Here is a 10,370-nt window from a genome sequence, read left to right on the forward strand (position 1 = left end):
AACAGCATTTTGCCAAAGCTCCCATCAGGGAAATTGTGATGCGAGCTGCCCAAATACTTACTCAGCCCCCCCCACGCTGCTTCCCAAAGAGCTTCTCGCTCCCTGCCGCCCTGCCAGCGCCACGCGCAGCCAGGGGTTAATCCCGTGCCCAATATTATTGCTAACACTCGGATGTTACCGAAAGTATTTGTTTCCAAACTGTCCCCCTCGCATCACGCCCAGGGGCCCGCACTCAAAGCGCTGCTCCGCCACCACCAAAATACCCTAAAATGACACTCGTTGCTCACGGACACAGCCGGCGGGACGGACGCTTAAAAACACACCGAGGCCCCAGCGAGGATCGAACTCGCGACCCCTGGTTTACAAGACCAGTGCTCTAACCACTGAGCTATGGAGCCGCCGCTCGGAGGCCTCCCCGGCCGTCCCTCATGGCCCGGCACAGCCCCTCCCCGTCGCCCCCTGCTGGGCGCCCCGCGCGCCGCCGCCCCGCCCTCGCCCCGCCCGCCCCCCCGCCGCCCCCCTCCACCGGCGCCGGCGGCAGCGGCTCCACCCGCAGAGCGGCGGGGCGGCCGCCGGGAGGAGCCCGCGGGCCGCCGGCAGCCGCTCCCCGGCCGGCGGGAAGCCGGCGGCTGCCCTGCCTCGCCCGCCAGCGCCGGGCGGTCGGTCACGGCGCTTCGAGACGGTCGGCGCCGCGGCTGTGTGGGGAGCGTCCAGGCCGCGGAAGGGTCCCTGGGACGTTTGCGGGCCAAGAAATAAAACTGATGGGAAGTGCACACATCCGGTCAAGCCAAAATAACCCACAAGAGGAGCAATCAGAAGTAGGTGAATGTTTGAAACACGGCCTGAGTTTTACAAGTTAGGAGTAAAAATTGTCGTGGCAAAGCCGTATGAGATGGTGCTGGGTGCTTTTTTCTGAAGGGGCCGGGTCGTCTTGGGAAGTTTGAGAAAGGCTCTGAGGGGCAGAGGTGTTGCCCCGGGGCTCTCTGAGCGTCACTTGCTGCCGGGCCTCCCTGGGCAGCGCTAAGCACTAACCTTAGAGAGGATTTCTAGCTTGTTCTCTCACCTGGTACCTGCAAGCCACCTGCACAGAGATTACGGAGTTCAGCGCTAGAAGGTGGAAGCTTCAGCTAATAGCGAAAAGGTGGAAGGCAGCAATGCTGCAGGACCCCGTTAAGTGTACCGCATCCAGTGCTGGTGCTGGGTATCATCACTCCCAATAGCACACATTAAAGCAGATGCGTTGCAAAGAGCTTCGGTCGCCTATGGCTGGACTGAACTTTCTTTTTTAAACTGCATGCAGATAAAATTATTTAAATTCTAGTCTATGCCTTTCTGAAAGGAATATTCAGGGCCCTGTCTTGATTCTGTAGTAATATCTATTTCTATGGAATTCAGACTTGGATCAGCAGGTGGGAAAGGGATGCAACGGGATAGCTCATAAACCTGGCTTGGCTTAGAGAAGTCTTATAAAGAATGTTATACAATGGAAATAAACCCCAAAGTCCACAGTGGAATCAGGGTCTGCAGTACTCTGGGTGCTAGATGTATAAATATGTGATTTCTGCCCAAAGAGTTTTCCTATTAAAGGATTTTCTCAAATTAACCCCCTGATAGTTTGTAATGAATGACAGCAGTAAAATTTGGAATTAAACTCTGAACAATTATTGCGGACTCTTGGAAAACAAAGCTCCATGGGGCAGCTAGACAGTAGATACCGTCAACAAAGCAACAGGGGGCAGGGCCATTTTCTCCACTGAATGGTATTCATTACATGGGCATGAATTCAAATTATTGTGAAAATATTCAGTGAAGATAAGTGTTTAAATCCACTAAGGGTTCCCTCTTAATTCTGTATTAGCTCTGGAAATAACAAGAAAGGCTAAGTTGTATTTCCAGTCATCATGACAAAGATACTCTTGTTAAAATTACAGATCTATCTATTAATCAGACATTATTTGCTATGTTGTTTCTTGCTAAGGACATGTCTCCTCTGAGATACTATACTTGATAATAAGCCAGGTTGCAGGCTTTTCTATCTTCAAAACCATGATGACTGGCAGTGGCAGTGCTAATGCTTTTCTAGATGGCAGGGATCTCAGCAGAAAATTTTATAATAGAGGTGTGTGTGCATGTGTGTGTCTATGTGCACGTGTGTAATGCAATGGAAGTTTAAGAGAACAACATTGTAGAAAACGAAAGGCAGACAGGTTATTCATTATCAAGATAATATTGACATGATTAGTTGTTACACCCTGGAAAACAGAAAAAATCCTATTACCTTGTAAAAGACCTTGCCATTTTCTCCTGTGTGCCCCTTTTCACGCTCAGCCTGAGTTACCACATGCCCATCTGTGAACTTGGGAAAGTCAGTGAAATCCCCACTGGAGGCTATCATGCAAGTGCATCAATGCACAAGAAGTCCAGAACATATTTAAGCTTATTAAAAACAACACAGACACTCCCCCCAAAAACCCCCAAACACCCAAAAAGCCCAACAAAAAAACCCATTATGGAAACTTGTTATATGTTACCATATTGTTCTCTTAAACCTCTGTTGTGTTCTTCCGCTACCGTACATCACTGCTAAGGTATAACAACCAAAAAAGATTTCAGGAAGGTTTTTGAAGTCCTGATGGGGATGGACCTGTCACCCCGAGGGCAAGAGCTGCCCCACATTCCAGCTATAGGACAAAGGGACTCTCTTTGAACAAGAATAATTGTACTGGGTTTAGTATTTAAAACCCTTACACCCTTAAGAAGGACAGTCCTCAAGAACTAATGGGCACTTCCACTGATTAAATTAGCCTGGGAAAAGCAGACAATTCTGCACTGAAAAAAAGCAATACAGATTGCAGCTGATACTTTCTTTAGGAGCTGAGACTCAAAAAGACAGGATTGCACAAAACCTGCGTGAGAGATGGCAGCACAGCTGAGGCGATTGGCACTTACCTTCTCACTTCAACAGGGACTGACTGCTGGAGTGAAAGATGTTCACCTTCCCTCCCGCACCAAAAGAAATACATCAGCTGTGATACTTGAGGAGAACAAAATTGGAAGTGGCAGCACATATCAATGGGAGGAGTAAAGTATTTTCTGCATTCTTCAAAGGGAGCATTATCAAAAAACCCCACAATGATAATTAAAAATACTTACTTCTCTTATCAACATCTTAAATGACTGAAAGTAAGGATTTGAAAGCATGGCTTTTTCTCTCCTTGCTATCTCTTTATTCTAGGCTCATTTACAGCAATAAAACAAGATTGACTGGTTTTCATTTGGTCCTGGAAGACATGCACCAAAACCCCATAGTAGGAATACTGAATCTTGATCGAGCAGTTATTTAGTCCAAAAATGAGTGGCAAGGTCAGAGGTACCTGAATTCAAGATGAGAGAATGGACCCACTTCTCAAAGTGGAGCTAATTGTGCTTTAAAATTTTCATGGGCTGGCACTTTGTTGCTATGTTCACATCACTTTAGGGAATGTACAGATCATCTCTAAAAACCCCTCTGATTACTATGGAAATAAGAATCAACAAATAAACCAATAAATCATTTGCATTCCTACCAGTACTGTTCTATTCCTCTACACTGCTCTATTTTATCTCTCCTCCCAATCTTTCAAACACGTTTTCAGAGTCGAACCAATATCTACTTGGCAATATTCCTTTAAACACATATTCTTATTTCCCCTCAATATTACTGAGTATCCCATCTTTTTATAACAGAGGGCGATTCTTTGCATATGAAGTCTAAAAATGCTTGTCTAACTTAAGCTACCAAAATCTATTATTGCAGTAATCACTCCCTCACTAAGTCTGTGCATCAGTGCCTGAGCTGGGAAACCCTCCATTTCCTCAGTGCATTAGTATTGACAAAGCTAGTCCTTCAAATACATTTTTAATAACCTTTGTATATGGTGCAATATCACTGAAAGTTCACTGCATTTATTTTTGTCAGTTCAGAATGGTGGAATTTCATATGAAAGCACTGAAAAGATTTTTCTGTTAGTGCTCTTCATTTTAAGGGCCCCAAAACATTAATGCTGTGAATGTTAATATTCTGGTCTGATCAGTAGTCTGGTTCTGCACATATTGCAGTTGGGCTAATGGGAGAAACCAGAAAAGTAGCTTTGTGGATCGGGAGAACTGCCAAATTGCAGGGGTCTCCTCTACAGTCGATGATTTCTCTCTCTTTTTGATTTTTTTTAATGTCACTGTACCAGAACAGTGGCATAGGCTGTCTTTCATGTTACCTGAGACATCAAAGGGAGGTACTGAGGACCTGCCTCTTTACTGTTTTCCACCTTTTTCAGGCACTGACACTCATGACTAATGAGTACAACATACTGCAAAAATAGCACCCCTGTGCATGAGTGGCATGCTAGCCTTTGTTGTGTCAGAGGCTCCAGCTGACAGCTTTCAAGCTCTTAAAAGCTTTGAGCCTAAGTCTAGTCACATCTAGCCACATGGTAGACACACTCATGCCTTGGACCACGGACTGGTCCTGCTCCTGAGCTCACCAGGTCATGGCATGGGTTAGGCCCCATGGCACAAGGCTGTGGGTGGGAGCAGCAGTGCCTGATAGCGTATTCCTGCATTACATTGCACCCAGCTGCCTCTTTCCCACAGCAAAATCTCCTGCACTGGGCAAGTGAGGTGCCCGAGGAGAAGGTTCCTGCTGGAGCTGTGATGCAGCTGTCTGAGCAGTAAGTCTCCTGGCAACGAGGAGGAGACAAAGTCCAAAGGTTGAGGTTGCCGGGTCAGCACATGAGGCTCCAAAGATCCACCCCAGCCAGCTGCCTAAATTCCCACCAAAGTAAGGGAAGAACCAGCTCTTAAGTGGTAAGTTGGTTGGCCACATCTCTGAAGCTGTGTGCGCTTCAGGAGCTATCAGCGGGGCTGGCACTGACTGGGAATCTTCCTGGCAGTCTGAGCAGACGAGCCAAGGAATAAATTGATTTGCCCTGCACATTTACAATATTGCTTACCGATTTGGTCCCTTGGTCAGGGGTGAGGTCCTTGGAAAAGGACATGCCTCTGCTGTGAATCAACAGAGGATTTTGACATCATCCAGTGTCTTTCAAGAACATGAAATTCATTTTCCAGCTGTCACTCACAATTAATCTATTTATTCATGCAGAGGGGTAAAATTTAGTTCTCTCACATTACACAGCTATAAAGATCACCTGCGTGTTCACTGTGCCAGTCTGTTTCCCAAGCAAAGAAGGAATTTCCTGAGAGTGGACCAAGACTGCTTCCTGCAAAGGGACTGCCACAGTCTCTTTGTTTCCCATCACAATAAAAAAAGTCCCTTTGCATTTCCCTCTCTTTAATTTGTTCTGTATTCACTTCCATTATTGGCTTATCTTTTCATTAGGAGGGTAGGCCAGGAGGAGGTCTCGCTGGGCAGCTCTGTTGTGTGTATGAAATAATACTGTGGCAAATGGAAACACCAAAGCAAGTTTCTTTTTTTAATAAGCAAGTTGATAGGAAATGAGTTCCTTACGGGACAGAGCCAGGGGGGAGTGGAGTTCATATAAGATTTTCCACACCATTTCGTAGCTATCCAGTTAACAACAGGCATCAAGCTACAGCAAGGGTCAACAGGTAATTTTCTCTGACACAGAGTGCATGCTGCTCATGCCATTAAACCATGTCAAGGTAATACAGTGAATATTACACTCACTTGCCAAACTGCATTAACCATAATGCTTTCTCTCCAAGACTTCAAGGTGATGCCTCTTGGAATAATAGCTGTATGAGGCTGCCGGGAAATCTGACCAAGTATTAGCATCTTTGCAAAGGCTCAAATCCTTCAGCCTTCTTGAAGCAAGAAAAAAAATATCCCTGTGAACAAGCACCCTAATATTCATATAAAATACCATATTAGACATTCAAAAGGGACAAGAACGGGTTATTAAATGAAATACAGCATCTCACCAACAACAGAGCAGGACTGGTTTTCCTTAAAAAAGAAAGAAATAATCAAAACCTTGAATATGATTTCAGACAATCCTGGCTGTAAAATCAATGCAGGCACCTGTCCATCTATAATTTTTATTTTGCACAGTGCAATATTATAAGGAGTAGAAGCAACTCACTCTGCCATTCCTATGGAAACACCATTGGGCGTTATTGGAAGACCAGAAAGTACGACAATCTCTTTGAGAGCCCTGAGAGCAAAGGCCCATTTCAGTTTATATGGAATTTCAATGTAGCCAGTATATTTCATCGCAAGCCATATCATATCTCCAAATTCCTGAGTTATTTTCACTATTCGCGGGGGGGGGGGGCATTTATCACATCTTCCACTCCTTCATTTGATTTCAGCTGAATCCCCCAGAAAGCAGTACATCACTCTTCTCTACCTACATTTTATGTTGACATCCTCCTGTGAAAAATGACAGGTGTGATGGGCAGATTTTGCTTGCTTACGCAAGACTTCTTTTTATAGTGTAATAAAAATTCTTCTTGTTTCCCATCCGCACTGCTGTAGGTGGATAATTTAGAGTCCTGGGGCTATTCTAGTTGAAACCTAGGAGCAATATGTCCCAGTAACAAGCTCTGTACCAATAGCACCGTATTCTCCTGCTGAAACACCTCAATTTTGGTTGGGAAGAGAATTCAAGCGTTCACTTGGGCCATTTGTTGAAACTTCAAGCAGTCTCCTGTTCGTGCTTGCTTACTGTCAGTAGCAATATCTACTGTAACTTAAAACGCCACCGACTCACTTCCAGCAGGCTGCGAGAGTGATGACTTCATCATCACCAGGTCGAGCTGCATCTGAACCTCAACCTGATAGTCAGTATTTCTGCACCCTGTGACAGAAACCCCAGTCCTGTATTCACGAGCCACTGAGAGATTTAGAGGCCAAGGCTAAGCAGTACGATCACAGCCCAACCTCGGTGGTCTGGAGTTAACACCGACGTGAAATCTGCAGAAGGAAACAGGTAGCGTTTTTCTCTCTGTTCTTAGAAATGAGACACATGGTCCCAGCACTTTCTTAATTACAATGAAGAGTTTGTAAACTTCAATAGTTTTCCAGCTGGAATTTTGTCTAACAGAAATGACAGTTTCGGGTATCTAGTTATCATAGTGACAAAGAAAGGCTCTAAACCAGAAATTAATTGATATGGAAAGATCTGGCTTTTTAATTAAAAAAAAGAAGTTTGCAAATAACTGGTCCAGCTTCTAAAGTAGGTAGATTTCATTTTCCACCTATGGGTGGAGAGTTGCTTTTAAAATTGGCACCTGCACATGCCAGTATAATTTTCTTATTGTGAATGTACTTTTAAAAAACATGTTCTCATTATACCGTTCGCCTGGTTTATATCACAGTGGTACTACTGAGCCTTGAAATGTAACTCTTTGGGGACACTTAGCAGCGATATGCTGGTGCTTTTCATGTATTAGGTTATTATTATTTATTTACACAAATGGCAAAAAGAACTCTGCATTAATATCACGATGACTCCATTCTTCTGGAAGAAAAGAATACCTGACAAAAGTCATCATCACAGCTCCTGGCAGTATCTTCAGTGTGAGTTATTAAGGACTATTCTGTCAAAAAGCCAAGTCTCTTGTTTTGAAAAAAAGCCCAAAGAATTCATTTAAAATTACAGAATAAAGTGGCTTGGAGGAGCTATTAAATATTGCACAGTAAATAAAATCAGTCTGGTTTTAATATAGTAAATACTATTGGCTAAAAGTCGTATTTTAGAATACATTTATTATAAGAAACTACTTAGATAATGAAAGTAAAGAAAATCTAATTTAATTTTCATCATTTATGCAGTTTATTTGCTTTTTTCATTTAATTCTGCTTGGATAATGAAAACAGACCACTTTTTTCCCTTGGCAATATCATTTTTCTGGTTGTCAGGCACTTGCCAAGGCTTCAGTGATTGGGTTTCAGACACCTCAGGGGAAATGGTTAAATCCTGTTTTCAGTGGTGGGGTGAGTAGGGGAACACGTATATGTAATTTGGTCAGATCAGAGCCTGCCCATGTCCGCACTGGTGACAGGCAGCCAAACAGCACAGGCCAGACTGTGCTGCGAAGGTTTGGGTCACACATTCGAACACTCAAAAATCAGTGCAAGTTGCACCAGAAAGTGCACCCAGAAGCCATTCCCTTCCCAAGCTCACAGGCAGGAGCCAGCACTTCCAGGAGCACCCAGGTTTTGCTCAGGTTCCAGGTTTAGGCTGGACACAGGGAGCTGAACTGCCACTTTGGGTCCCAACAAGGCAAGCTCAATTGGTTAATCTCAGTGACTGGTTCTACCTTGTTTAACATGATGAGCAGAACTTGGCATAAGTGAAGTCACATCTGAAGAATGAGAAAGCGACCCACAGCTGTAAGGAGAAGTTTTTCAAAGGTGTTTTAAGACCTAACTCCAAACAGTGGGATGCAGGCCCACTGTGCGTTACCTGTGACAATCTGGGCAGTAGTTCTTGGAGGACAGTTAAGCGCATGCCTCTCGTTTTTACAGTTTCTATTAACTGGAGTAAAGCCCAGACCCAAAGATCCCTGTGCTTCAGTGAAACACAGCTACAGACTCTATCTCACTAATGGGCTGAAGCTGGATCCAATATCTCTGAGTTTCAGGAAGGTCTGGATTGGAATTGTCTGTTTTCAGTACAGTCTCATTTTTTACTGTAAATCCCCGATATCTTCCAGTGGGATAAAAAATCCAACTCAGCACAACCCATTTTCAGGTCCTACAATTGTTGAGTACAGGGACATGAGGGATTACACCTAGGATGATCTTCGAGTTTACAATCCTTTCTCTTGAAGTTGTTAAGATTGTAACAGGGAGATTTTATTATGGTTTAATATTAAACATCCTCATTCAGCTAAGGCTGTTATAAGAACCTGATTTCTTGCAAATTCTTATACACTAGGGGGTGCAAACATCCTTTTAATGAGTCCAGAAATAAATGCTCTTGCCAGTACCAGCAAGGAAAGCGCCTGGTCCTGTACTAAAGCTTGTGTGGAAAATAGCTAATTTTTTAAGTCACGTTTGGCTCATACAAATGAATAAATAAGACCACTGCTTTCAGTAACAGCTTTTTGATGTTTTCTGGGTTTATATATGGAGTAGAGAAGATGCTAACGTAGGAGTTACATAAGAGGAGAAGTCAGACTGAGCCTACTTTGCCTGCAGCTTTCTCATGTCCTGTGGTGACTCAGACATTGCCGTAAGCTTCGTGGAGGGACGGTTTCAACTTTTTACCCCCATATTTTCATATCATTGTATGACGAGCTAGTCTTCTGACTCAGGCACTGGCTGAAGTCCTTATTTCGAAGCACTTATTCTTCTGCTGTAACATCAAGACCGGGCTCTTGCAAGTCATGGTGTGAGGCACAGTAGGCTAAGAAAGGCAATGTTGTTTCACCTGCATGGGCTCCATCTGACAAAGTGTTGATTTTCTCAGCTTGTGCCAACAGAGCATTTAAGCACTTACTTAATAGGGAACGGTAGTGGTTCTGCCCAATGTGATGGGATTGCTCACATGAATAAGCGTTAATCGTATGTTTATGCACCCGTAAAAGCAACGGAGCAGTGTTGGGTGCAAACACAGAATTCCAGCTCCAGCAGCAGTAAGCCTTCAGTCCCTCTGCTTATGCATTGTTACTTACTCATGCGTCTTTACTTACTCACAGATAAGGAAGAGAGCATCTGAAGAGATATCATCCTCTCATGATAATGCATTCTCCTTTTAGGTCACAGAAATCATTCTGCAGCTACAAAGAAATGCTTATGAATGCAGGATCCTCTTGTACAACATTTCTTCCTTTGCATTTATTCATTTGCCCATTCCTTATCTCAGTGAGGCATGATTGGAGTCAGAAAGTCCCTTCTCCTAAATCATGTATACAAATGACTAAAATCTGAACTCATAAATTAAGGTTCGAAAAAAATCCCATGGTTTAATGCACTTAGGCTTTTACGTCTGTCTTGCCTAGATTCTGTTTTTCCAAATGTATAGAGGTTTTGCAGATATCTTTGCATCTCAGACACAAATGCCATCTTGTGATTTATGGAACCCTACCTAAATACCTCAAACTCTCTGCCTGCAACTTAGCACCATTCATACCATCAGCTTTTATTTCTGCAGAGTGTTTCATATTACCTTGTTTTTCCTGTGTTACCTTCTATGCCACTTCATCACTACATCAAAACAAAACAAGTGGATTAAAGTAGTTTAACGCATTATGGTTCAATATTTATTTCTAAGGGAGAGCAGACCATTCAGAACACCATTAAGAGAGAATCCCGATTGAATCTGGTGCAGCCATAAACTATCTTAAATGAAAGTTAATAGAGAAGGACAATTATTGTTGACTTCAGAATGCAAACAAGAACT

The 10,370-nt window shown here is 43.5% G+C and overlaps 1 non-coding gene across 1 annotated transcript; it reads right to left on the reverse strand.

Annotated features, from left to right (window-relative positions):
- Window positions 1–325: 325 nt before the first annotated feature.
- Window positions 326–398, reverse strand: TRNAT-UGU (transfer RNA threonine (anticodon UGU)). The gene has a single exon. It is a non-coding gene; the product is annotated as a tRNA-Thr (tRNA).
- Window positions 399–10,370: the final 9,972 nt, after the last annotated feature.

This window comes from Ciconia boyciana, chromosome 6 (assembly GCF_034638445.1).
Source record: "Ciconia boyciana chromosome 6, ASM3463844v1, whole genome shotgun sequence".
Classification (NCBI taxonomy): Eukaryota; Metazoa; Chordata; class Aves; order Ciconiiformes; family Ciconiidae; genus Ciconia; species Ciconia boyciana.